The sequence below is a fragment of the Plodia interpunctella genome, chromosome 22 (genome assembly GCF_027563975.2).
Source record: "Plodia interpunctella isolate USDA-ARS_2022_Savannah chromosome 22, ilPloInte3.2, whole genome shotgun sequence".
Classification (NCBI taxonomy): domain Eukaryota; kingdom Metazoa; phylum Arthropoda; class Insecta; order Lepidoptera; family Pyralidae; genus Plodia; species Plodia interpunctella.
Genome location: NC_071315.1, coordinates 5803090 through 5825531, shown reverse-complemented (window position 1 = coordinate 5825531; position 22442 = coordinate 5803090). Strand labels below are relative to the sequence as shown.

General features: G+C 34.0%; 1 protein-coding gene across 8 annotated transcripts in view; it reads right to left on the bottom strand.

The window, feature by feature from the left end:
• LOC128679714 (orexin/Hypocretin receptor type 1-like) overlaps positions 1-22442 on the bottom strand; it is a 128030-nt gene that overhangs the window by 77326 nt on the left and 28262 nt on the right. For 2 of the 8 annotated variants that reach the window (XM_064436716.1, XM_064436711.1), the window contains exon 1: positions 15454-15775. The exons of 5 other annotated variants lie outside the window; for them this stretch is intronic. The gene's annotated coding sequence lies outside the window, so the exon portion shown is untranslated. Of the gene's footprint in view, positions 1-15453; positions 15776-22442 lie in introns of those variants that run through there. One more of the 8 variants, XM_053762124.2, reaches the window with a different exon arrangement.

The window sequence follows — 22442 nt, the reverse complement described above, 5'->3', positions numbered from 1 at the left end:
CCACCACTCGCTTCCGGTGAAGGAAAACATCGTGAGGAAACCTGCACACTTGTTGATTATTAACTTATTGTGTGTGAAATGGAGAAGACAATGGCAAACCACTCCATTAATAGTGCCAAGAAAGTTGTTATGTGTGTTTCATTCCACGTAATGACCACGACCCTCAGCCATCAGGAATACGACTATGAAGAGATGTTAATAACGCGATAACTTTCGAACCGTTAGTTTAATTTAATGAAATTTAAATGGTATGTTGGATAATCAGCTCTCAATAGAATTTTTAAGTTCATGGGGCATCAAAATCGATAAAGTAGTTTTTGGAATATTCACATTTTGTAAAAACTCATCAAAAATTTATTGTATTCACGAGGTCCAGGTTCGTGGCCAACAACTAGTTATTTTAAAACAGATAGTAAAATTCTTGTCTTTGTTAATATTTGAAAAAATCTATTGACAGCGCAACGACAGCAGTCTCCGGATTGTTATGAAATTTGCTACACGGGTAGAATATAACCTGGAATAATATATAGGGCGCGATAAAATTTTATCGTGTATTTCCCACGGGAGCGAAGCACCGGGGCAAAGCTAGCGTAGGCGTCATTTATAAATATTACAAAGAATTCAAATTCAAAAATCTTTATTCAATTTAGGATGACATACATCACTTATTGACGTGAAAAAATTACTTAAACTAAGTCTACTGCCGGCTTCCAAAGCGCAGGTGAAGAAGAAGCGGCGCAACAAACTTCACCGCAGCCTTTTCTCCAAGGACGTCAATTAACAAATATAGGTCTTATACGTATATTAAAAATTAGGAGGACGAATTTAGCAAATAGACAGAAAACACAGTATTAAAGTTTTATTATGAATGGCTTGGTATTAATTTAAACTTGTCTTGCCTTGTTTGTTTTGGCCCCGGGCATAGAGCACAAGTGATTAAAATTACAGAAACAGCGCTTTGTATGACGTGAGTGTTTCCGCCTTAGAATAGCGCCACTCCATTCCGAGTTTTCGGCTGTGGATCTCATACAAGTAGTTGATTTTTTTGAGTATAGTATTGTGCTAAAACAATGTGTAAAGAAATAAATAACAGCTATTATAATTAATATAATTACCCTATCTGAGGCGGCATATACTTAGACGACCGCCGTACGCATTCTCAAAGACGGTTGACGTCAGGCAGGCGACCGGTTTTAAAATATCAGCCGTATAGGCGGCTTTCAGCGGCAATAGGCGGCTTTCAGCGGCAATAGGCAACGACAGCATTCTCAAATAGGGTTGACGTCAGGCCGTCAACAAATTTTAAAATTTTCAACGGCTCTTGGGTGTCGCTCTGGGGCTGTGGAAACAACCGAAAATGCGCTTCGGCGAGAGATAGAAAGAGAAACTTATGAAATTTCATTGTAAAAGTGTGGGATTTCTATATTTTGTGTCAGTAGCTTGAGAATATTATTTGTACAAATCAAATTATTGTTTGTACTGTGTACAAAATATTATTGATATTGCTGGCGCACTATTCTATTGAATTTGACTTCAAAATCGAATCTTTGTTGTTATTCAATTTAACTTGTAACCCAGATCCTCGCGCAGTTACTACATAAAGCTACATTTCCACTAGAGACAAGCTAAGCTACATAACATTGCTACGGATATATTTTCTATCCACCAGTCACATCGTTGTTTCACAAAACATAGCACTGAGAGAATCTGTCTCTGCTATGTATTGTGTGAAAAAATGCGTACGGATATGTATGCCACGAATATGTGCAATGGATAGAATGTTACAGATATGTGGTACGGATATGTGGTACAGGGGTGTGCGTTGTCTTACATAACTTTTCAACTCCCTTCATCGGAGGTCCGAAAATATTCTTCATGCCATTTTAAATCATGATGATTATTCTTCATAAAAAGAATTGAAAACTAAATATTAAACATTATAATAATAATTGAAATAAATAATGACGCTTAGTTAATACGCTTAGTTTTTGCTAATATGTTTTAATATATTCATTTATACTAATGAATCGTATTATTGTGACACTGACATGTGCTAAGGATGCGTTATTTTATAAGTCACTCATTCGTTCTTACACAAATAACCAACTTTTCTAAATGCATTAGAAAAGCTGGTCTCGCCGAACAATATGGCGGAAACAATATCCTTACAATCTACCACATTAACGACGACGTAAAACTAGTTATGTTGTTAAGGTGCGATTCCAATGTTTGTCTCTCTTCTATTTTTTATTAATTTAACAAAATCGGTTAAGTCGTTTATGAAATTTTCACAATTTTGTAAATAAAATATTGTGTTCGCAAGGTCTAAGTTCGCGGTGAACAACAGTATATTTACATATTATTATAAAATCTATCTGTAGCGTTTGTCTGTATGTCTGTATGACCGTAATAAACTAGTTGAAAGCTCCTTAAATTTTGTCTTATCCAGAGCTTGTCTGAATAATTGTTAGACTCCAACAGACATGATACTCTATTTATGTAATTCATTATTCATATTCATTTGACATCCTCGGTGGCGCAGTGGTAAGGTTCTTGCCAATGAACCGAGAGGTCCCGGGTTCGATCCCCGGTCGGGTCATGATGGAAAATGATCTTTTTCTGATTGGCCCGGGTCTTGGATATTTATCTATATATGTATTTATTATAAAATATAATATCGTTGAGTTAGTATCCCATAATACAAGTCTCGAACTTACTTTGGGGCTAGCTCAATCTGTGTGATTTGTCCCAATATATTTATTTCTTTATTTGTTATTACAATGCGTCTACAAATTGTAACTTATACAATGAGCTGAGTGCAATTGACGCTGGAAAATAGCCGCTCTTTATCCCATTTTAAAGTTAATACCTACATATAGCGGAAGCTTCATTTACAGCATTAAAAGCTCGCTTACAAACTTCACTGACAGAATTCGCTGTAAATTGTACAGTCGCCAGTATATCAACCTATATAAATCTGTTGCGAATAAGCCACTTTTTGACTTGACTGCACTTTCTGTCGATATATATATATATATATATATATATATATATATATATAACAAATTCTTCTGCCGCATCTGTCTGTGTTCGAAAATGTGCGACACTAATGAAACGGGTAGGGTTTCATTTTTTTTAATAAAGATTATTTGTTTTATATTAAACACTTATAAAATTAACACTGTACCAGTACTTTATTTATTTATAAAATAGGATAATTAAATTGATTACTGTGTATGGTACAATTTAATAAACACCTAATGACCGACCGCGGCGGCATTCAAAACGATTCTTCAATAATGACACAATCTATTAAAAAAAACCGCATCAAAATCCGTTGCGCAGTTTTAAAGATCTAAGCTTACATAGGGACAGATAGCGGGAAGCGACTTTGTTTTATATAATACCATGTACTATAATGATAGTGAAGTTATCTTTGACTGCCAGTTTCAATACTTGTGCAAAATCACGACATCTCTTATCACGGTCAAATTTACTAAATCCATTGCAATTTGGCATCTATTACCTGGACTTAAAGGTGTAATTGCTTGTTCTGCATCGTCTCTCACATCTAGATCTCAGTGCTTTGACAGCATTTTCTGGGTAAATGAATCTGCGGGTGATGGCTACTATTTTGGTGTCCAACTAGTTTCCTATAGGTATGATCTTGAGGTTCTTCTCGTTCAAATTGTCATTATATAAAATTTCCATCCAAAAAGGTATTTTGTATGTAGCTCTCAGGTCCCACTGTTGGACAAAAAAACCTTCTTTGTTTCCAACCACATCTATTCCTCGTCAGTTGTTGCCATTCCTTATCGAAGGCCGACAGTTCGTCGGACCATCGCACCTTCGGCTTGCCGTGTGATCTTTTCCCATCAGTCGGGACCCAAGTAACTAGTAGTAAGATGATAAAAGTTTTTGACGAAAAATACATTTTTTTTAAATTGTTATTTTTATTGTTGTCAGTGAGATTTTATTACATTTAATGCGTGAAAAATTTCATGTCCATGCAGTTAACCGTTGAGGGGTTACCTGGTCAGTGTCGTTTCTGGGTGCTACATCAGGACATATAATTATCATAATAATGCATTGAAATAATAATAAAAACATGTACACAAAATGGCAGCTAATCGCTTTAAGATATACCTGTCTGCATCAAAATTGAGTTACAAGAATCCACCCGAACATGTGTTGCATGTTAAAAAAAAGCTTGTAAAATTCCCTGTAATTGAATAAACTTTCCAAAAAGTTGCCCCTCATGAACACCATTAGCTGTATGAAGGATTAAAAAATCGGAATGAAAAACAGATAGTCGAATAATTCCAACAAAAGAAAAAAAGTATAAATTATTCAAATCAACTTGGTCGAGTGACTGACTATGCCATTTATTAGACGTAAATTTGCTTGTTATGATAGATTAATTATGATAGAGTAGATTTAATTTTGAAAATTAGATTGAGATGAGAATATTCGGGAATTTAGCGAAAATCCTCGCAAATTTTCCAATCGATTCAGCAAAGTAGCACGTCATTGCATCGCATCATTATCTCATTAATAAAAACCTTTCATGTTAAAAGTCTTGTGTGTTCTATATTTAATTTCAGAATAATTAAGACACTGGCAAGTAAGAAAAGTATGTCTTCTACATATCTATTTTCAGAAATTAGTTGGAAGTTTGGCTAAAGTCTATAAATAATACCGACAAACAAGAAAGAAAAAAATGGTACTCGTTCTATTTTCAAACTGTTATATTATAACCCTACGACCGCAGCCCTACGCGTATCCTTCAAATTCAGCATGGAAATTTATTCGGAGACGAATATCGATCGTGCTTATTTGATTAATGTCCGCCCCAGGGATTTTAAAAGTTAAGTTTTAAATGGTTCATGATTCATTTGAATAGTATATAAAAGTGATATTTTCTGCATCACAAAATTGGTTTCTCAGAAAAAAACTATACATTACCTAAAAATTTTATTTGAGAGCCTGATGATTTTTTCGATAAATTTATCCTTTGTCCAAGTAACTATGATGGGGCTAAATTATTAATATTAATATATTACGCGTAACTCTCAAACAATTCTATTTGATAATATTTGATAATATTACACACTTGCACCGTCAACTTTAACGTGCACAGAAAAACGCAATGTACGTCATATTGTCTAAACGTAAGCGGCGCGCCGGTTAAAATTAACGTCAAATTTAACTGTGCAACTCACCCTAACTTCCATATTCAAATCATTGTCGAGAAACTCCCGTTTGGAACTTACCTGCAACTTATCCATTACGAGTTCCTGGAAATCCTCAAAAACTTAACCTACAGGAACAAATCTCAAGTTGGCACTTTACTATTTCAACTCGAAAGGGATTTAGTTGGTAAAATTCGGGGTTTACTTCGCGGCGAAGGATTTAGCCTCGTTTTAGGCTGAGCTGGGAATATATAGTCTTTCTCAAATATACAGACAAATTAGTAAATATGAATGGACAAATCACACGATCAAGTCGGCACAAAAGATATATATATATATAAACATCCAAGATCCAGGTCATTCTAAAAAAGTTCATTTTCCATTTTGACCTGACCGCGGTTCGAACTCTGGAGCTACACTGTAGCAGTCCGGCATTGATAGTGTAAGTTATCCTACATACACTGTACAACTGTCAATACTTTGCACAAGTGTCACGAACACCGTAGGCGAGTATAGATGTAGGAAATTCAAATTCAAAATTATTTATTCAATTTACGATGATATTATTAGTATTTCCTGAGCCCTGATTCTCAATTTCTGAGCAAGAAAACAACAAAACGCTTAGATGAGAATACTGTTGACTATATATTTTTTCAAATTCAAATTCAAAATTCTTTATTCAATTTAGGATGATATACATCACTTATTGACGTCAAAAAATTACTTAAACTAAGTCTCCCGCCGACTTCCAAAGCGCAGGTGAAGAAGAAGTGGCGCAACAAACTTCATCGCAGCCTTTTCTCCAAGGACGTCAATTAACAAATGTAGGTCTTATACATTGTATATTTATAGTTCGTGTCCAGGTTTTATGTTTAGTACACTGGCCACTGATAAAAGAAGAAATTACAATGTGTTCTCGATTTAAATATTGCGGTGAAGTTTGTTGCGCCGCTTCTTCTTCACCTGCGCTTTGGAAGTCGGCGGTAGACTTAGTTTAAGTATTTTGTTGACGTCAATAAGTGATGTACTCGTATATCATCCTAAATTGAAAAAAGAATTATCAATTTTAATTTGAATTTGAACAATTAGCTAGTTACGTAAGTACACCAATTGTTTTTATCACTTATTTACTTATTGAAAAGTCGGTGAAAAATATTATCTCATTAAAAGAATATGATAATAAAAGGCAAGGAATGAAATAATTGGCAAGATCGCGCATTAACTTCTGATTTATTTCATTCTTTGAGATTAAAATTTAATTTCGGGGCGAGAATTTTTGAAAATTATTCTATCCTAATCTTTTTCCCTTTCAAATTAAGTTGTGTCGCTTTAGGGTCAGGTATAATGCTAACAGAAAATAACCATTCCAAGAATTACGCAGTTATAAATCCTAACTAATATTAATGGGAAAGTAAGTATGTGTGTTACCACTTCACGCTCTATCTACTCAACCGATCTTCTTGAAATTTTGCATACATGTAGTTTGAAGTATGGAGAAGGACATAGGGTAACTAAGATCCCGGAGAAATAACTGGTCTCACGGGAAATTTACGCTGGCGTAGCCGCGGGCAAAAGCTAGTATGTCCATATAATAAAACATTAAGTGCGCTATGTTTGTTCGCGCAAAGGGTAAAAGCTACTAGATGGAAATTGATACATTTTTCGCAGTTATATAGCGGATGGTCTAACTTAAAATCTAGTATAGGTTTTATCAGTTCAGTAGGAGATATTGACAATAAATTATTATTTTACGTTTATCATATGTTAGTTAGTAAAAATATTATGCATCCTTTATGTTAAAGTACGTTCTGTCAATAACTAATATATTTTACGTATAAAAAAAAACGAAAAATTTCACGAGTTGTCAAAGTTAATTAACACTCGGTATGTGTTCTAAATAATTAAGGAAAGTCCGACTTATATTATTATCCTATCTATATATACTATTATTATAAAGAGGTAAGCGTTTGTGAGTTTGTGTGTTTGATCCGGGTAGTCTCCGAAACTACCGAACCGATTTCAAATATTCTTTCACCATTAGAAGATTGCTATATGCTATATTTTATCGCAAAATTCCCACGGGAGCGAAGCCCCGGGCAACATCTAGTACGTTACAAATAGAAGCCGGCTATACATTTTACTTAGCAAGTAAACTTACATGAGTGATATCCTTATTATATCTTAAATCGGGCTTAATTTATGTAAACCCACCTTATGCCAAATAATATTATATTCTGGATTTACTTGCCATCTAATTTTGCATACCAGAAGGCGAGGCCCGGATCCAGCCTTAAAAAAAGGGTGGGTTCGCAGCGACCGAATATGACGAAGTGTCAAGTTTAAATTTAATTTTTAGCAAAAACATTGAAAGTTTATTTATCAAGGTGTTTTTATTTGATTGTCCTCCTTTAACATCATTTAATCATCAGTTAATTAATTGGAGAGTTGAACAGTGATGCGGGTTATGGTAGGAACCACAGGCAACAACCAGTATAGTATATAAAATAGTGAAAAACAATAATTGTTTGTAAAGACAATTAAGGTTATGTGTGATTCAAATGGATTATGGCAATTCGTCAAATACGCTGGGAGTGCCCACCCCATCATGCCCGCAGCGATGGATCCGTGCCTAACGTGTTTCGTGGCACATCGAGTTTGAAATTGAATTCCAATGTTCCTGGCCATGTTGGAACCTCCAAGTATCCGAATATTCCAACATTTGGGAAATTTGTTGTGGCATTTTGGATATTTTATGAATACCCATTCGGGTGGTTCGCAGAGCGTTTCGACCGCTGCGGCTGCGCGGTCATTACAATCAGTCAATTTTCTTAAGGAAGGAATTATTTCCAAAATCAGTAGTCATTCATAAAATTGACATTACTAACAGTACAGAGTAATTAATGTAAAGTCATATAGTAAAAATCATTCTTGTCTTTGTTCAAATTTGAAAAATTGTAATGACAGTGCGACCGACCATTCTTGATATGTTTCAATATTTGCTTGAGGAATTCTGAATATTATATACTAAAACAATTTTGATGCAAAGTTTCATTGTTGCACCGTTAACTTCTTAAAAGGTTGTTTAGCTCAAATGTGGTATATCACATTTGAGACTATAGTCTAATGGGACTATAGTCCCATTACAAAATGTACGTAATTAATTTATCGAATTATATTTGTCACTAAAATAATGACACTATATTATGTGCATTTGTATGTTAAGTTTATTTTACCTTAATCTTTGGTTTAGATATGATACCTACACGATCGACGCCTTTGAAGAGACTGTTGCGGTGAAGTTTGTTGCGCCGTCTGAAGTAGACGGCGCAACATCTGCGCGTTGGGATTGGACAGTTAATGTTTTATTATTTTCTGATAATCTATACTATTATTATAAAGAGGTAAGCGTTTGTGAGTCTGTATGTTTGAGGCGGGTAATCTCCGAAACTACTGGACCGATTTAAAAAATTCTCTCACCATTAGAAAGGTACATTATCATAGGCATTGCAAGGTACATTGCTATAGGCTATGTTTTATCTCAAAATTCCTACGGGAGCGAACCCCCGGGAAACATGTACTAAATAAATAAAAAGCAAAAAAATCCAAGCTCCATGATATTAACCGGTTGTATAAAAAGGATTTCTTAACCCTTAACACCGTAATCCGACACGCATTGACCCTTTCCCTATCGGTGGCACGTTGAGTAGGATTGGGAAGCCTTAACGTACAAATTAACGTGAACACAGAGAATTTTTTTAATGTCAATATAATTAAGGTCTAACATTCGACTTGGGGCACAAATACATTTTTTGTATGTATGTTTGTAACGCGATAACTTTCAAACCGTTGGTCTAATTTTGATGGAATTTAAAAGGTATGTAGAATCTGTCAATAGAATTTTTAAGTTCGTGGCGCATCAGAATCGTTTTAGTCGTTTTTGAAATATTCACAATTTTGTAAAAATGTATTGTGTTCCCGAGGTCTAAGCTCGCGGCGAACAAACTATTATTTGTTAAAATTATAGAAATAGGAGTTTCTGCGGATAGTTGCAAGCATAGATTAAAGAAATAGCTTTTATCTTGCAATCTTGCAATGTAACTATGTTTGTTCATATGTGCTATGTCTATTCGGATGGAATCTGGCAACTCAATTTTGAAGCAGATATCTTCAACCGATTGAGCTAAAATTTTGTATACATGTTTAGTTTGGTTGACAATGTATTATTGCGATAAGGAGGACCAGAATGGTGTACCCAGGAATGAATGTTGTATACACGTTTAGTTTACATATCATAGGCCTGACCTAATGGTTTACCCGAGAACAACTCCCGACGAGGCAACTCCTTGACGGTTTACTGCACCGGACATGAACGCATTTAATAATAAAAATACAGTGAAAGGTTTCAATCAACTGGAAAGTCTTTTTTTTATTTAGAAGTACAGGCACAGATAATAAATGTTATACAACCATTACCTTGTATACTATAGATGGCGCTAGTGATTATACTAAGTACTAAGGCTACATATTATTTTGTTATTGTACATTTAACATTTAATGCCATAAGATCTCTCTGATAGCATTATGAAGATTGTGTCACAAATGAAATTTTTTCTAAAAAAAAAACTTATTATGTGTAATAAATGACAAGTATTTGAGTAAATTTCTTATTTTAATAGTGTTTTTTCCAACAATATTATAGCTATAAACTCTGAGGTCTCTATGGGTGGGTTACATCAGTTGGGCGTTAACGTTTTGCTTAAACGAACAACTCACTTTAAGGAGAACCTATTCCATCAAACATGGAATTTTTTTTAGGCATAAACTTTAAGAGGTATATAGGTGACTGACGGCGCGAAAGTTTGGCCAATTGTTTTTCTAAATATAATATTTATATTTTTAAATATTTCAAATTGCCAGATTCAAAACACGATTTTCGTACGCGTCAAGCGACTCGGGGCGTGGCAAAAACTTTGATTGGTGACCGTAGCCGATGGGCAAATGACGTCATTAGTCTCGGCCGCTATAGTTAATAGTGGTCGTTAACGCAAATAAATATCTTTGACCGAAAATCTGATGCCTACAATTAGACACTTACCTAAATAAGGATGAATATAGGTAGTTGCTGAAATGGCAAATTTGAATTAAATTAATCTATTTTAATTGATAGAGAAGTACCTAAGAAATCATAATCATTAATATCGACGAGTGTGTTATTGCCAATTGGTGTTAGATTTAATTCAAGCCTAAAGGCACCTGACGTGATTTTTACGGCTACTTACCGCCATCTAGTGGCAGCTAGTCGCGTACACTAGGGAACTAAACTGTCAACCAGTGTGCAGGTTACCTCACGAGGTTTTCCTTCACCGGAAACATGTGGTGGTCTATGAAAACTACTATATATGATGAGTCAGATTAGTATACAAATTCATATGGCACGCGAGTAGGATACGAACCTGAGACCTTTCGATCCACAGGCGGGCGTCTTAACCATTACACCACCACCGCTTCGAAATGAACCTAAGAAATTATCTAAGTATCTAAGTGATTTCTAGAAATGATGGATCAGGTGAAGGTAACAAATTAAAATAGGATTCGCATAGTTGAAATAAAATGGCACATTTAAAATAAACGCTAGATGGCGCTGTCGCCATTATTATTTTTATTTCATTTAGCGCCACCTACAATAGAACACAGGTTTTTCGCAAATCCCACGGGGACAATAGATTTTTCCGGAATGATAGTTGTAAGTATCCTATGTCTTTTGAAATTTTAAGAAGATGATGGTTTAGTAATTAACGAGTGATGAGTTAACAAACAAACTTACTATCGCATAATATTAGGTGGGACTACATCGCTCGTCAAAAAATTACACTAAAAATCTCTATGAATATGTCTGATAATTTATCTGTTACTTTTCTTGATTTATACGCGAGATCAGCAGCTTCCCTGCTCACTTCCGACTATAGGATTTGGTAAGAGCATCATGTTGTTACTTGAGTCCGTGTAGGAAGTAATCCAAAACAAATGTTTCTGGCAGTTTTTCTCGGGCACTTTTGTTTGTTGAAAATAAAGTTTTTTTTTGTACAGACCGACCGATGAAAAATTTCGAAATAGGTATAGTTTTAATTAGGCATATTCCATCAACATGCCCAGACCCCAAGCGCAAAAAATAGGGGTGTTATAAGTTTAACGTATCTGTCTGTAGCCTCGTAGCTTGCAAATGGATGAACCGATTTTCGTTTAGTATTTTTCGTGTCATAGATAATTTTATCCGGAATGTGTTTATGCCATGTTTCATGATAATCGGTTCAGCAGTTCAAATGTTGTAGCGAAATGGATATTGAAAGTCGTTTTGTTTTTTAATTTGTCTAACAAATAAACTTGTTAAAAATGTTTAAAATGATATTTTGTTTTCAATGACATTTGCTTTATTTTAAATTCGTAAAGCGTTGCCATTATTATTCTGAATATTTTAGAGATAATCCTTTTAAATATTCTTAAAACACAATCTATTTTTCGTCATCTATTCATTAGAAATTAGTCGCTGTTATACCACAAACAAGACACTCGGTTTAAGTATAGAAGAGTTCAGAAGTTTTCCTCGTCGGGAGCCATTCTTGGTTGCACCATAAGGTCATGCTTATCATAATAATGCGTTATCATCCAAACTAAACTGTGTACAAAATTGCAGTTGAATTCAAAATTGAGTTCCAAGATTCCACCCGAAAACAACAAGCTTACAAAGGCTACAAACTACTAGCATTTCGGAACGATCCTACTGAGAATAAATAAAGAAACTTTTTTACACAGTATTGGTTCTTTTCATACCAGAAGGGCTTACCACTTTTTAAATAATACTTATTACTATTATTCTTGCAGTGTGCGTAATGCGACTTTGTTATTTACAAATCACTTCGCAGTGAGACGCAGCAAACCAATCACATCGCGCCATTGTGACGCAACGACAACCACAGCGCAATGTGATTGGTTCGCTGCGTCTCACTGCGAATCCACTTGATAGTGAGAAGAAGCCCTCGGATATTAGATTAATAACGATCTTCAGCCACGTCCCAAATGTCCCGATGAGAAATGCGCGCCATTTCCGGGAATTATTATTCTAGACGCATAGAGTATTAATTTCCATTATAACTGTCCTTTGCAAAATTATTGGCTGTGCAATAAACAATATCGACTTTGTTAATAAATAGCTTAGGCTATTTGTCATGTATCAATAATGATTCGCTTTTTCTGTGTCGTCACCATTAGGCCATTGAAACGTCACCGCTGACCGACCTTCTGACAAAAAGGAGTATGGAAAAGGAGTGTGCCCACCACACGGCCCCATTGTGGATCATTTGCAAGTTCATCAAAAGCGGCTCATCATTAAACCGTGTAAACGTGACAGAGAGACTTTCACTTATTGTATAACATTAGCTCTAGGTGTTCGCTGCGAACTCAGACCCCACGAACACAATAATTTTTAAGAAAAGTTGTTAATTAAAAACGAATTGTAATTTAAAAACGAATTAACCTATATTGTTGCCCCACGAACTTCAAATTTCTATTGACAGATCCTACATAACATTTAAATTTCATCTTAATCAGACCAACGGCTAGAAAGTTATCGCGTTACAAATACATACAAAAAAAATATTTTTGCCCCAAGTTGATTTGTAGACATTGCTCGCTTTGCTCGCTTGATCAATGAAAATTTATATGCATAAATTTAACAGAAGAAATAAAATCTGTTATTCGTCATAAGTATGAAAACATCGAAGTAAAAAAAAAAAAAAGAAAAATAAAGTGCGTATTTTGAGCTCCATCGTATTTCATCGTATTTCCATCAATTTTATCTTCGAATAAGTTACACAAGTTTTGAGAAAGTGGATTTTCTGTAAGGAAATAAAAACGGGAAAAATACTAATAATGGCGCGGCAGTCATGATTTGATATACCTATAAATAGATAGGTAGATATATGTTACTAAGCTATCTTCTTTTATATCACGCAGCGGTATACAACGACCTTCGTGGCCTACCTAATGGTCATCATATTGAACTGCTACACTGGAGGTCCCGGGTTCGATCCCCGGTCAGATCAAGATGATGTTTTTCAGTATATGTATATGTTATATAATATAGTATCATTGCGTTAGTAACCCATAACACAATGTTTAGAACATTGGGACCAAATCGAGTAATTTGGTCCCAATGTTCTAATTTATTTTATTTTTTAACGGATTTGAGGCAGTTTTTGTTTTCGCTGTTATTTAGACAATTAATTCCCTAGTGCGAAGCCGGTTCACTAGTATTTGTGCAATTATTTATTAAAGTTTTCTAAACAGCAAATTAATTCACGAATTCAAAGATTTTACCCTTGATATTCAATCAATGACGTTTGATAATCTTCGTCTCGACGTTTTAATTAAATCCCGCTTTAGAATAGGACCACTCCATATTCTCCTGTGGATGGCAGCTGATAGGCAACAATAGCATCCCCAAGGAGGGTTGACATTAGGTCGGACTATTTCTAAATAAACATAGAATTGTTATTTCAATAACGGTGTATTAATAGATGTAACTTGGGCTGTTTCTACATTGAAATAGGATAGTTATTGCAATAATATGATAATAATACATGGCGTTAAAAAAATTATGAATATAAAGCTCACATGTTACATCATCACTTGAATAAAATATCAACATTATTATCTTTTTATGTGTCTTTTTCATTGTATAATAAATAAATAAATATTAGGACAAATCAAACACACAGATTGAGCTAGCCCCACTGTAAGTTCGAGTCTTTTGTTAGGGATCAGGGAACTCAACGTATCATATTTTATAGCAAATACATATATAGATGAACATTCAAGACACGGACCAATCATAAAAAGATCATTTTCCAACATGACCCGACCGGGGATCGAACCCGGGACCTTCCGGTTCAGGGGCAAGCACACATATTTTTTTTTACAGGGGATATTACGAACTATCGTGGGGTTATTATGAAAATAAACAAAAAAGGCGCGAAGAACATTTGAACTTGAGAACTTGACGTATTCTTGACACTTAATGCTTTACGGCCATAATACGGCCAGGCCAATCAAGATGGCGGCTAGATTAATGTTGGCGACAAGGAAATATCATTCAGATTAGTAGATTTTTTTTAATATAGCTACCTATTTTCGGAATTATCAATATACTATACCTATAATCCATATATAGATAGATATTATTATAATTTTAATGTTTTTTTTTTTAATAGTGTCCGCGGAAGACCAGCGTCGTGGTTAACACCGTGACATATGCTGAGCGGAAACCAATTTGGTACATATTCCACTTTTCATATAATACGTATAAGATTGTTGTGCTAATTGTGTGGTGCCAAATAAATTGTTTTTCTTTATTATAAAACAAAAAGTCTTCTGTCGCGTCGTCTCTCTCTCGTCGAAACTCAAAAACTACGGATTTTAACGAGATTTTCACCAATTTGCATTATTTTTGGCCCGTGCGAAGCCGACATGGGCTGCTAGAGTATCTATTTTCAACACAAATACAACAAACGTCGATTCATCGTTTATCGATACCTATATTATCGATCCCAGATGGCAACTCAAAGAAACGGAACTAATAATTTTAAAAGCAGAAATTGCGGTCGCGTGCTTCGCTTAAAAATAGAATGAGAATGAAATTTGTAGAAATTTCATGTTTTCTGTACGTGACATTATAATTGTAATGTAATTTTGCGTTATTCCCTATGCGACCACACACCACCACCACCTGTGATCAAACGGTTAAACTCTTCAAAATTATTTAATATGGTATAATGTAAAAAAAAAATTTAAGAAAATAATTAACAGTTATTTACTTGATGAAGTTTTAAAAGATAGTTACCTGAGGTTTATATTTCATTTCAAGATAAGGTTTTTAATTACTTATTATAATTATTATAGTTTCATTGAAATTTAATAATAAACTGAAACATATTTTTTTATTATTAACAAACATGTAAAATGCAAATGAGTGAACGACGCAATATGATTAAATAAAATGAATTGATAATTTTATTTGAACTACAATCGCTCAAATAAAAAAGAAAAACATTTTTTCTGTTAAGTGTTTGGTCAAAAAATTGTGTGATAAAAAAACGTGCTGTACGTGATCTGCGGCAGTCGTCGCGGCACGCACGTTTCGAAATAATCGTAAATCTAAAATCGATTGGACGCGTACTTACAATGTTTTAATATTTTTAATACTCACATTTAACTCTGGCAGCGATTCAAATATTTCTCAATGAACTGCAAAACACTAATTACCAATCACAATTCACATTTATAAACACATTCACACATCATTAACACGCACAATATATTTTTTAAATTTGATTACACTCTTTTGATAAAATAAAAAAATAATCGATTTGAAAAAATCGTCAGAGAACTGAAAGACAGAATTTTATTCGAAATACAGGCCGGTAACAGATTTCAAATGGAACAAAACTTTTTCGAATTTCGAACGCGCCGTTTCGTCGCGAACAGACATGCACCGCGCGCGATAAGCAGTATAGAACTAAATTTCTTCGCTCCTACAACGTGCTATCATGGTAGACTCTATAGTCTACCATGTCTATGTTGCATAGTTGAGTAGAATTTTTATTCCTTTGCAATACATAGATTTACACTAAATAGATAAATTTGTTTTTTACTATACCGTGAATGTGATTATAATTATGTTTTTCCGGAAATTTCACGAACTACGCGTCATTTTATAAGAAAAGCGCGCACCAATTTTGAGCAATATATTGCGCGTTATTGAATAAATACGTTATGTTTCGTCCTTCTTTGGATCAATGATATTGAACATAAGAAAACAGATAATTTTATGAGTAGATGTCAATTCTAAATGTGGTAGTGGTGAAGTTCTCCACGACGTTCTCCTTTACCGAAATCAAAATAGTGGACAATGAAAACTATTTTATGGGTACATCAGTCAGAGTGACTCACTAAATTATATTGAATAGGAAATACCTCTCACAATGCTTCCAAAAACTAAAAAAATATAATATTATTGGTTTTTCCCGCAAAACCGTTCCGTTTTCCAAAAAATCCACTGTACCGATTGCTATGAAATTTGGTACACGGGTAGAATATAACCTTGAATAACACATAGGGTACTATTTATCCCGAAATTCCTACTGGAGCGAAACCCCGAGGTGCAGCTAGTATAGTACTTATACATACGTGTATAAGTGTGGAATATTTGTCAGGAAAATCTTTAATCACTAAAAACTTTTAATAAAAGAAATTTATATACAAGTGATATTGCGCTTATGCGCATGTCTCCGATGCTAGATAATATTGTGGAGCTTACAGGAAGATTGGTAAGGTTCTTGCCACTAAACCGAGAGGTCCCGGGTTCGAACCCCGGTGGGGTCATGATGGAAAATGATATTTTTATGATTGGCCCGGGTCTTGGATGTTTATCTATATAATGTATTTGTTATATAAATATAGTATCGTTGAGTTAGTATCCCATAACACAAGTCTCGAACTTACTTTGGGGCTAGCTCAATCTGTGTGATTCGTCCTAATATATTTATTTATTTTCTTATTTATTTATAATAAGTATTGATTGAATAAGTCAGTTAAATGTTTATTTTTAATTTTAAACATGGTAATTTTTTAATCATTGGCAATTTTTTTTCTACATGCTCAGTTTATGATACTGAACAACTTATAGTATGGGAGTAACCACGGAACCGTAAAAGAATATTCAGGTGATCCATAAATTTTCCTCAAGTTAGGTATTAAACAGCAAATTTTTTGAGATATCGCGGGGTTGTATTGTATATTTTTACCCGATTCCAGTTTTGCCAAAGCTAAACTATTTTTTCCTACATGCTATAGGATATACTGGTAAGTATAACCTAGACTAAACTACCTAGTAAGTTTTAAGCCCGATAGGATAAACCAATTTAGCCTAGGCCAATCTAGGTTACAGAAATACACACTCTTAATCAATTGGCATGGCCTAGTCTAAATATTATAAATTACCTAGAAAGACAAAGGTAAATTTAATTAAATGCTACTTATTTAATTAAAATTTGCCACTATTGATTAAACAGTCAACCTGTATTTATTTTAAATTAAGAACATTTTATAGTTTTTTGGAATCAAATGAAATGTATTAGAATAGATTGCAGATATGGCAATATATTTTTTTTAGCCAAAATATTGTAAGTGCAAAAGTTTGTGAGGATGTATGTGTGTGTTTATTACACTTTCACGCAAAATCTACTGGACGGATTAGATGAAAATTATGTCTATCACACAACATTATTGGTCTTAGAAATTAGCAATTATTCAAAAATTCAAATCAGAAATTAGACCTTCACAGGCACTTTTTCTCGTCAATCTTTATATTTATAGTTATTTCTCACAAGCTACAAACTACTGGCATTTCGGAACGACCACTGCTGAGAAGAAATGCCGAAAGAAACTCATTTGAACAGTGTTGGTCCCTATCATGCCAGATCGGCTTACCATTATTGTTTCTTACAATGTTTTTTTTTTCTAATAATATATAAAAGTACATAATGTAATACATAGTCAAAAGGTATATCAAAATAGGTTATGATTGACAATTATGCTGTTAGAAGCAACTATTCTACACTGACGAAGTCGCGGTTCAACGACTATTTTAATTAAAAAGCTGATGAGAAACCCATACAATACTAAGTATTATAAAAACATACTAAGTATTATAAAATCTGTGCCTATACTTAAAAATAAAAACAAAAGGCATTGAATCCATCTGAATGCTTTAGAGGGAGCTTTTTGTTCCGTTTCGTCCCGTTTTCCGTCCAGGATTTAGCGATAAAAACAGAAATTCCTCTTTGTTGAAGACAAGTTTTTTCAACGAAAGTTACCAAACGACGATTTGTCATTGATAATTACGGAGACGGGAAAAAGGCTGTTTTAAGTTTCAAACAGCTTGAACCGGACTAACATATGGGAAAATCATTATCTTTAAATATTAGATATTATGCTTTTTAAAGCACAATTACATTTGTTGTTTGGGTACTGATTTTATTAATTATCAATTTTTGTAATTTATTACATTAATCGATAAAAATAACGTCAAGGTCAGTATGTAGGGAGTATATCCGTAACGAATATATTATTATAATTTACGCGGGTGAAGCCGCGCGCAATAGCTAGTAAACAATAACATTTAAAAAATAAGTAATGAAATAACCATACGTAATTAAAAATATGGTAAACAGCCATATTAAGGTAATTGCTAGTGCTGTTACAAGCCGTTACATTTTATCATCGATTTTTTTGGTATCGATTCTACTTATGAGTGCTTCCTAGAGCGTTTCGACCGCTGCGGCCGCGCTGTCAATATGATCCGTCAGTTAATATCCTTTAGGAAGGACTCGTTTACAAAACCAATCATTCGTATAATTGGCATCAGTACAGATTATTGACCGAACAAGCAAAGCGAGCGAGGTCTACAAATCACCTTGGGGCAAAAATATTTTAAATATTTTTTTTGTATGTATTACAATTGTATACATTTGTAACTGATCTGATTTTGATGAAATTTAAAAGGTATGTAGAATCTGTCAATAAAATTTTTAAATTCGTGATGCAACAAAATCTATTGAGTCGTTTTTGAAATTTCCACAATTTTGTAAAATGTCATCCAAAATTTATTGTTTTCGCGTGGTCTAAGTTCGCGGCGCCCCAAGTTGATTTGGAGATACAAATGCAAAAGTAAAAGTTTGTCTGTTATCTCTCTCAAGCTCTACGATCCAGTCTTCTTGAAATATTGCATTCATGTAGTTTAACTTCAAACATGGAGAATGACAAATGAATTTTCATCCCGGAAAAATAATTGTTCGCGTCGGAGATTTACGCTGGCGAAGACTAGGGTAAAATCTAGTGACATTATAAAACAAATTTCCTGAAAAATCGATGTTGTCACAACCCTATTTCGCTGTCACTCGATCGCGAATGTTGAATCAAAATGAAATCAGATCGTATTCAGTATATTGTTTTAAATTACACTTATGTTCAGTGAACGATGCTCTTGTCAAAATTAATGCTTTTTGAAATAACACAAATAATTGTGTATTTATAAGTATTTATGGCAATAAAGTGATTTTATTAATATTACTAGCGAACTTAACCGGCTTCGCACGGATGCAATATTATACATCATAAATACATAAACTTTACCCTTAAATTACTATGTCTATTTTAAAAAAACCGTAGCAAGTAGTTTCAAAGATCTAAGCATACATAGAGACAGACAGCGGGAAGGGACTACGTTTTTTTATATTATGTAATGGTAAATATCGAACTATTACGAGGATCAATAAACTAAGTAATCAAGAATTTTGGAAATTTGTATTCAAGATGGTATTAAAATTATTTTCTGAAACAGGCTATTTTAACAAAACTTTAGTTGACTAAAATAATCATAACAATTCAACAGAGTAACAATCGTGTCAGAATATCACTTACATTGCGTGTGAAAGCGCATTAGTTTTTCACCCGCTAACATGCAAATGTTCCGTCATCCTATCTCCAGTTAATTATAAGGTTTGTCACGGTATAAGTCCGCCGTTGTACAGTTAAACGGCACATCAACCTACACAAATTCATTGCAAACTCGCTCCTATTGCCGCGCCATAGAAGGTCATGCACTTGATGTTCTGTTGACTGTGTACATTACAATTATTTTTCGTACAATAAAATTGTTATAAACAAACAAAACATAAATAAATATACCCTGGTCCGTATTCAGTCAAGAACGAACTCAAAACACGTTTTCGAGTATCAATTTGGCAACTTTTCCTAATTTTAGTTTTAATTGAAGTACCTAGTACCTATGTTCGTCGGGCGCGGTAAGTTCTCAGCTTATTATGAATTGTATTGAAAAAGTTCTTTCATAAATTAGTTGGGTGCTTACGAAACGAATTTTAATTGACCTTGATAACAATGAAAAGAATGCGAATCAATTTGAAATTGAAGAGAAAATAAACTTTACACCGATTTCACTCACATATGCCAAACTTTTTATATATAAAAAGGTAAGTATACTTACCTGATATATTTTTTTAAAGTAGCTATATCATGTTCCACTGCTGGGCAAAAGCCTACACTCTTTCTATGTATCCCTATCCCAGTCTTTCCCATCCATGTGTTGTCGGAGTATCAAAGTTCATCCGGCCATCTCGTCCTAGGCTGGTCCTCGTTTTCTGTGTCCGTCATACATATTTTTTTAATGCTATCTGCTGGCCAAATGCCATTCTCTTTTTCCACGTGTCCCTTTCTTTGGTCTTCTCTGTCCAATGTCTATCGAATGCCCTAAGCTCATCCGAGCGTCTAGTTCTAGAGCTACCTCGCTTTCCGTACCGGTCAGTTGGAATCCAGGATGTAAGAATGTGGACACATCTCTCAGGCTGCATACGGCAAACATGACCCGCTCAGTTCCACTTAAGCCTAGCCGCGGTTTCTCCTACATCTGTCAGTGTTGTGATGAAATACAGCATAATGTTTCGAACTCGATCAGTTAATTTAATACCTGATAGGCTGCGCTCCATGTCTCGTATCTTCTTGAACCGCTGCTCTAGAGTTAGTGACCATGTTTGGGCGCCATAGGTTAGGACGGACAAGATGAACGTTTTTTTCAGTCTGTATGTCAACAAATTTATAGTATAATAGTATAAATTTTTCTCCACAAAAGTATTAAATTAACATTATACTAACAGAGTAATATTATACAGATATATTTTGGAGAACTTGGTGCCCGTGTTAGGTTCCGAAGGTCCTGTATTACATGTACAATTGCGTTACACAAATGTTGGACAATCCTAACTGGCCAATCACTTGAGGCGGAATTATTTAGTAATTAGTTTATCTGTCAGATTACAATATGATATTTTATCAGAAAGCGGTGAAACAAAGCCCTGAGGCATAACATCGTAATTTATCTCACACCTGCTAACTGTATCCTTTTTATGTTATTATACATTTTGGACGCATTAAATAATTTACGGCGCACCATTTTATATTTAATATAAACCTTTTTTATCTCTTTTATCATAAAATTTGTTATAAAAACCACAAATCGAATTCATAATCTGATTAGTTACGAAGCCAAATAAAATAGGCATTGATTATTAAAATATCCTTTCGTTTACTTTCGAGTCGATTTTTTTTCACAAGCACTTCACAAATTTATTTTAAAAAACACGTAATTTATAATTTTTTTATATGAGACTCTGGATTTTTTTAATTTTTAATTTTATCTATTCATAAGTACACAAAACAGTAAGTTGGGTGGGTACATGCACATGAAAATTACATAGTTTCTACGAATTAACCAAACTGACCGACAATATAGTGTATACATAACATGTGAAGTTTTGCTCACATCAAAACACAAAGTTAAAACAATACAAATAAATATATATACAATAATAAATAATATTATTATTAATAACAAATAATATTAACGACCTCGGTGGCGCAGTGGTAAAGTTCTTGCCACTGAACCGAGAGGTCCCGGGTTCGATCCCCGGTCAGGTCATGATGGAAAATGATCTTTTTCTGATTGGCCCGGGTCTTGGATGTTTATCTATATATGTATTTGTTATAAAATATAGTATTGTTGAGTTAGTATCCCATAATACAAGTCTCGAACTTACTTTGGGGCTAGCTCAATCTGTGTGATTTGTACTTATATATTATAAGGAATCTTTTGATCACATTTAGTAATCATTTTATACTCCTATCTTATTCGCTACTATCGGGCCGTCATCGCTTCGCTCAAAACAATAACAAACAATAACAAATTATACTAATAAACCTTTCTCTTGAATCACTCTATTATACATATCTATACTCTATAATATCTATTACCGAATACCCGCATTAAAATATGTTGCGTAATTTGAAAAATAAAGCTACTAACTAAGCATATAGGTAGGTACATAGGGAAGCGACATTGTTTTATACGATGTAGTAATTATGTACATATGGTTGAAAATATGTTCAAATGCCTTCGTGAAAGTCCTAAAAATGACACGCACTTTATTGTCCTCAATAAAGGACATAATCCGATAAATTTCAGCTTTCATTCAATTTAAACCACCGTCAATATCCTTTGAACATTCGAAAAATTGTATTTAGGTTTTTCGCATATTTTCGACGCACCATTTTTTTTATTTTTAT